The sequence below is a fragment of the Cloeon dipterum genome, chromosome 4 (assembly GCF_949628265.1).
Source record: "Cloeon dipterum chromosome 4, ieCloDipt1.1, whole genome shotgun sequence".
NCBI classification, from domain to species: Eukaryota; Metazoa; Arthropoda; class Insecta; order Ephemeroptera; family Baetidae; genus Cloeon; species Cloeon dipterum.
The window spans coordinates 31,793,423-31,801,242 of record NC_088789.1 but is presented as its reverse complement, the minus strand read 5'-3'; the positions used below and the strand labels follow the sequence as shown (position 1 = coordinate 31,801,242).

Sequence of the window (7,820 nt, the reverse complement as noted above, 5' to 3'; positions counted from 1 at the left end):
TCTCAGGAGCTGCTGGCTATTGAAGTGTGGGCTGCGGTGCAGCAGAGGCGACTGTTCAGCCTGCAAACGCAACCACCAGTCGAGCCTCAACCTGGCCCGCCTGCTGCACCGCATGGCATCCCTTCAAGATCCTGTTTATTCCATCAAAGATGGATTATTTCAATAAATATTAAGAGAAACGCTCACATACTCAAAACAACCTTGCCTTACACTGATTTCACCCCCAAAGTCGCTTCAAAACCACAGCAGAACGGAAACACGTCCGATCTCTGCAACGTTCAGACGCCAAGAGCGACGGCGAAGCGTAACGGTCGTTTCAAACAACCCGCCACTCTCTCATTGGCTGGATTTGGTGGGGCGCGCACTGAGCGCTCCCTCCTCTCCCGACCAGCCCCTGTTCACTCATATGGCGCGTGAATGCGCCAGCTTAGAAGTTCTGCAGCCACACACAGGTGGCAGGTCGATAGCTTTTTCAGCCAATCAGAGGCCGTCTCGGAGTTTGTTGCCTGTTACGTCCACGTGCAGAGGGAGCCAAAGAGGGGCGTGTGTGCGGAGATTTTCGTTGGCGTAACAGGCAACACTCTCCGAGACGGCCTCTGATTGGCTGAAAAAGCTATCGACCTGCCACCTGTGTTTGGATGCGGAGAACTTCTTAGCTAGCGCATTTATGCGCCATGTTGAGTGAACAGGGGCTGCACGAGGCCAACCAACACACAAACATTGGCATCGCCGGCCGCCATCTTGGATTTGGTCCCATATTTCACGTTTGTGACCAAATTATTCGGCGCTTGGGCCCAATTGGCGGCCCAAACTTGTTATGCATATGAGAAATCAAATTAACTACACAGTAAACAGGTTATCTGATCAATAACGCATCAACTCACAAAGAAATAAATTGAAAATCGCGGGCATGTGTAGTGTTTATGCTCGCGCGCCATTCTGCCTCGCATGCCACCCTTATTGGGGACTCTTGGGGGTAACCAGGGCATGGTAGGGGGTTTCGGGTAGTTTACCATAAAAAGGGGGCTCTCACCTCAAGTTGCCTCTTCATTTTGTCCGCTGGCGAGCTCATTTTCCCGACTTTTTCACTGTTTTACTTGGCACATTCCGCTGGCAATCGCAGTCACCAAACTAACTCTGTGAACACGCGGCCCGGCGGCCCGGCTTCTCACCTCTAGCTCGCCAGATGTCGTGGTTTTCGCTTGGCGAAAGAAGTAAGAAACCGGGGCATGCACACTCTGGCGGTAACCTCACACAAACCTTTTTCGTCCGACGCGCACAAATCAAGCACAACAACGCCTTTCGCAACGACATTTCAGGCGGACCACGTGGCAGTTGCCAGCAGAGGCGGTTAAACTGAATGGGAATGGAAGATGCCGAAGATGGGAGGGGCCAACTGGTGAAAACTATCGCAGCGCCTCTATTGGAAGCGCGTAAACCGTGAACCTGTTGCATGCTGCCGGCGCTTTCACTATGTAATCCGTACAGAGTGATCGAAGCGCCATCCATTGGGTGGAAAAGAATTTAATACGATAATAATAGCGTCCTCAGAAGTGGTGCTAAAAGAATTTAATCCCAAGAAAGGTATAGGAAAAAATGAAGCAGCTGTTTTGTTCTTCACCTATAAATGTAAATAATGTAAACAGTAGAGAAATAAGAAACAGTAGAGAACTGCTGGATAACCGATAAACCAATGAGATCACGTGAATGTTGCCACGTGACCCAACCCACACTCCAACCCCAGTGGCCATTCCACGTGGACTCCACGGGGATCCTACGTGGATGATCCACGGATCCCACGTGGAAACCACGTGGATGATCCACGTGGATTCCCCGTAGAAATTGTCCGCCCGAAATACGTGGTATCCACGTGGATGATCTATGAAGATTCCACGGGGATAGTCTATGAAGATTCCACGGGGATGATCTATGGAGATTCCCCGTGGAACGGCTACGTGGAATCGCTGGGGATTTTTCGTGGATATTGTTTCATTTTTCTGGGTAATAATATCGCAAATAAAATTCATTTATTTATTTTAAATTTATTCATTTATTTATTATTATACAATTTTGATTACAAAAAGATGACACAATACATGTACAGTAACAATAGATCAATACAGAGAATTTTTATCAATTTACAGTAGTGTCAATAAAGTTATGAGAAACAAGACAATTAATTAAGAAAGCTTAAAAATTGTAACATTCACAAGCTTCGAAAACCCCTTAGTGTAATAATGCTCTCAAAAAATGGTGCCAGCTGTTTCTTTTAATTGAGAAAATAAGACTGAGAAAATAAAGACACACGATCTTACCGCTCTGCATTCAAAACCCTTTAATTGATTTGATTTGATGTACTAAAAGCAAAAGTCAGTCTAGCAAATCACCTTCGAAACGTCAGATTTGATAAAAATATTATTTCCATGTTTCTACGGAGATTGGCTGAACTGATTTAGGTTCTCAGAATCAAAATAAATTATTTAAAACCCATAAAATAGCATGATTAAATCCTTGACTTAAGTCAATGGGAATTTAAATTGGAAGTATATACGGCTACGCCGACTTCGAACACTGAAGGCTTACACAAATGGCAAATTTAAATCCTATAATGACTATCAAAAATATTTAATTTAAAATTTCCAGCTGCCTAAACGTTTCTGGCAAAGAAAATTCAATGAATGAATGTCAGCTTAAACATAAATTTATTGCACACATACCTGTATTCACTAAAATAATGTTTGGAATTTAATTTAATTTTAATATCAACATTACAGTGAACACAGGTATGTGTATGCAATAGCTATCAGCCTTAAAATGAATTCTCTATACATAAAATATAACAATTTAGCTAAAAAATAGCCTCACTTAAAAACAAAATTACACATGAACCACTCAATCTTCGTCAAAGTTGTGGTCCAGCAATCAGAAGTCCTGTCACATAATTATGTAAGCTATTCGTCTTTGAGCTCCGAAGTCGCGTCGATTCCATCCGAGTCATAAATAGCACCAGCAGATTTAAGACTGAAAAATAAATTAAAATTGTTAGTATTCATGTTCATTATTGCGCAAAAAATTTAACTGATTACCTGGAAAATGCAGCATAAGTTCAGTGCAGGCTGGAATCCATCGTGCTGGAAGCTTTTCCCATCCATGACCGTGTCTTGACATCGTCGGCCTGATCTGCCGCAGCCAGAGTATACAAGCCTACAGACACAGACATAGAGAGGATGATTGTAAATATATGTAAAATGATAATTTTGGTGTCGGTGTACCTGTTAGCTTGTATTGATCTTGCACTTCAGCTGCAAACCAGACATCCTTTCAATAATTACATTACATAGTGTGTGGGGATCGCAAAGTTTCAGGACACAGCTTGCTCGAGTTGCATTGTTGTCACACAAAAAGTCAGCCTCTGGCACAGGTCTGCAAAAAACACGGCCAGATAATTAATTACAACGGAACAAATTGGCTTAAAACCAACTGAATTAACTATATTTATGTAGTTGAACTTTAAAACAGCGGCGAGAACATGACGTAACAAATAAATAATTCCAAGTCCTTACCTTTGATTTGCGGCATCTTTGCTGGGAGGGTTGAACAGGACAGGATTCGGATTTCACTGCAATCACCGACTTAAGAACATTGCTGGTCGACTTAGTGGCGAAATTGTGGCCGAAAACTGACATTAATTACGCGGCGGCGTCGTCCAACGGCTTTTTCGTTGCGCTCGGCTCGCGCGTCCGCGCGCTCGCGGTCGTCTGTCAACAAACAGCAACAGGCAAGCGGCAGCGCTCATTGGCTTGCTGCGGCCAGTAAGAGTGCGCGCGCTTTTCAAAAGTTTGAAACACGGCTGCGGCTATTCTGGCGAGGTGGCGAGTGTAGATTTCAGAATATATTTGGAAATATTGAGTTTTCTGAGCTAGCAATTAACTTTGATGATGGTTTATTAAATAATACTAACAATTTAACGTACCTATAGGAAATACCAACGAACCAAAAATGTTTTAAGTGTCCGGGGATTCATCCACGAAAACTCCACGGACACTTAACCAATTTCCAAAATTTAGAAATTTAAACAAGAATGACATGACCAATGAATTTAAAAAAGCGAAAAGGGGCAGCTCATGAACTGAACAATTTGCTTCAAATACATGCTATTTTTCATTTTTGCGTTAAGAGAGTTCCGTGGATCATTCGCGGATCATCCACGGAGCATCCACGGAGACCTTTCCACGAAGTGAAATTACACAAAATTTTAAAGAAAAATCAAATAAAATAGTTTTGGAGAGGCACTTAATTCATTTACCGATTATTATTCAGACACATATATTGATTATAAACACATGCTTTTGGGAAATTGGGGATCATCCACGTGAGTTCCACGGAGCATCCACGAAGACTTTTCCACGGAGTAAAATTTTAAAAAATAATAAAAAATTAAATAAACTAGCTTTGGAGGAGCACTTAATTCATTTACCGATAATTTTTAGACACAAAAAGTGAATTAAAAACACGATTTAGGGAAATTGGGGATCATCCACGTGAGTTCCACGGAGCATCCACGAAAAATTTTCCACGATGGGGAATTTTACAAAATTTAAAAAAATCAACTAAACTAGTTTTGGATGAGCACTTAAAATTCATTTACTGATAATTTAGACACAAAAGAGTAATGAAAAACATGACTGGTGAAATTGGGGATCATCTACGTAAGTTCCACGGAGCATCCACGGAGTTCCGTGGATCGTCCGCGGAACATCCACGGAGCATCCACGGAGACCCTTCCACGAAGTAAAATTTACAAAAAAATTAAGAAAAAATTAAATGAAATAGCTTTAGAGGAGCACTTAATTCATTTACCGATAATTTAGGCACAAAAAGAGCTTCAAAAACTCAATTTGGGAAATTGGGGATCATCCACGTGAGTTCCACGGACGTTAATTTTGCCCTAAAAACCCAAAAATTCAAACTAAATCTGCTCAAAAATGGTCAAATATCGAAAGGGAAAGTATTTCCAAACGAGTGCACTAGAAAAAATGGCAAAATAGGTTCGTGGAATTCATCCACGTAAAATCCACGGACGAGGTTTCGTGGTGGCAACGTGGATGGCCACTGGGGAACTGACTCCCACTCACGGATGTCCGGATTGCGATCTGTGTTCCCGCCGGTCATAAGTCAATATGGCGTCACGATTAATAATTGTTTGAATATTCGCCCAATTCGAAGCTGCGCAGTAAACTTGTGCGCATCATAAGAATGCGCAGTATGTTCAGATCGCTTCTTTATCTCAAAGGGAAGCTGAAACTCATTACTGCGCAATCGTGACACAATTTAAAACGTTCTGCGCAGGCGTAATACCCGCCAGGGGACCGGGTTGCGATCTGTGTTTGGTTCCTGCCGGTCAGAATTAAATATGGCGTCGAAATAATCAGGAGACAGTCCAGCGGCCAATCAGAAGCGTCAACAAAGAGGCGGGACGACCAAATAATTTCATACACCCGCGTATTTTGTTACATTTCCATTAGCCTGATGTGCCATCTATAGTGGTAGTTTCACCAATTACTGGGCGGATCAGCTGTTAGTAAAGAAATAACAACTTCAATATACATTGTGCTGGATGTATTTTCCTGATAAATTTCTCAAGCCAATTTCATTTTACGTTTGGGACTTCCCGCCGTACTCCACCAGACGCCATTTCTGCGAGTTGCGTGAATCACCGGCCCCCGGGGAATTTTTCATAAAATAAGGGTATTAATTTTAAATTAAAACTATCATAATTACAAGATAGGCGGTCTTTATTGAGGTTTATGCATGTCACATAGAAAAAAATTTACTCTACTATTGTCTATTTTTATTGTGATTTCTCATGAGGCGATTCAAGTGATTGCGATGTGTGTTTCTCAGCTATTTTCGTATTAAAATCATTCTCTCTGCATGCTTTTGAGTGTGATTTGTACAAACGTTTACATGGAAATTTAATCTTGCAGTATACGCACGTTTTCATTATAAGATGCCTCTTTCGCATGGTCATTACAGAAACTTTCAATTTACAAAATTTGCACACCTTGAAATTGTGCTGGTCCCTGATATGAGCTCCTAAACTCAATTTCGTTGAGAACATCATTTCACAATTTGGACACTTGATGCATTTCGGCCAGTGCATTCTAGTAAAGTGCAGTTCCATTTGATATTTATCGGGTGCTTTGTGATCACAATCATTGCATTTCAATCTAATGCCATGAGCAGAATCAAAGTGAGTGTCCATTTCAACTTTTGTTTTGAAAAATGAACCGCAACCCATTTTAGTGCATTTCACACTAAACTCTTTGTGATTACGACGAACATGAACGTGCAAGGCACTTAATCCCTCACATTCCTTTCCGCAAAAGGTGCACTCGAATTTGTCTAATTCCTTTGATTGTTCGTGGACATTCTTGTCGTGTTCTTCTCTTTCTTCTAGAGAGTGGAAATACGTAACACACTGGTAATTTCCGCATCTGATGGCTTCATCCTTGTGCATTTTCTTAACATGTATTGACAATTTGTCGGGATATTCAAATCTGTTCCCACAGTAAATGCATTCCCGTTCATGATTGGGAGTTGCGTTTTCCTCGTCTTCACTTTCGGGCAACTTGACGTTTTCCAACTGCACCCAACATTGGTTAGCGTTTCCTTCTGCGATATGAATAGTCATGAATAATTAAATTAATAACAAAAAGGTTTGAATATTACTTAAGAAATTTTTCCGTAGCTCCCTCGCTGCGTCGTCCAAATTTACATTCTCGGGCCACCAAACCAAAGCGTCGTCCGCCATTACATCGTTGTGTTTACGCATAAATCTGAAAGGAAAAATTCCTTAAATTCAAGAAATTCCTGAATTCCCAAAAGAGACTCACTCGGCTTGCCAGAGGCAAAAGTAGCAAATTTTGTCCTCGTCCGCGATTTCGTGGGGCAACTCGCGTCCGCAGACGTTGAGAAACCAGGTCTGCAGTCTCACCTTGTCCACTTTGACCGCGTGGACAGCACCATCCGCCGTCGGAAGCGTACAAATCAAACACAGCGCCTTTTGCAACGACATTTTAGGCGAACCAGCTGTCAGAGGCGGGCGAGGCGACTAAACGAATGGAAGATGGAAGGGGCCAGCCGGTAAAAACTATCGCAGCGTCTCTATTGGAAGCGCGTGAACCTGTTTCATACTCAGCTGCCGGCTGCCTAAGGCTAAACCAAAGATCAACATCATGTTAGTCAAAAATCGATATTCTTCGATATATATCGCCTGAAAAAATATCGGTGGTAAAATATCGTCCTATATAACCAATGTAAAGCTAACAAAAAAATATCGAAATTAAAAATCGATTTTGATTTGACCATGAATACATCGTGTTTGTTTTGGTGGACGTCTCCGAAAAGCTGTGTTGGTGTTTTTTCCTTGAAAATTTTGATTTTGGTCCACAGAAAAGAAGGACACGAGGTTTGGAATCGTTCTTTAAATGACTTTTAACTTATTTAAAGCAAAATGTTTGATAAGAACAGACGAATAGATCAGTTGGGCCTCATGATTGATTAATTTATTCGCAACACGTTGCACGATTTCTAAATTTCTGTGGAATTTCTATTAAAAATAGATGCTTTTTTCAGAATGGATACCCCAATTAACTATGTTGAACTAACGAAAACCAGGCTGGCCAGTTTGTGCGGCGTTGTAGAGTTGAAAACTTTGGTGCTTGAAGTTTTCTTCGAAAGTTGTGATATTCATTCCATTTACACAAAAGAAAACGACATAGAAAAGAAACTCTGTAAGTTGTTTTTATGTTAAGTTG

At 41.4% G+C, this 7,820-nt stretch overlaps 1 long non-coding RNA gene across 1 annotated transcript; it reads right to left on the bottom strand.

The window, feature by feature from the left end:
* Positions 1–1,741: 1,741 nt before the first annotated feature.
* Positions 1,742–5,096, bottom strand: LOC135942792 (uncharacterized). The gene is made up of 4 exons (XR_010575128.1): positions 3,564–5,096; positions 3,273–3,423; positions 3,087–3,204; positions 1,742–3,021 (listed from the first exon to the last, which is right to left on the bottom strand). It is a non-coding gene; the product is annotated as an uncharacterized LOC135942792 (long non-coding RNA).
* Positions 5,097–7,820: the final 2,724 nt, after the last annotated feature.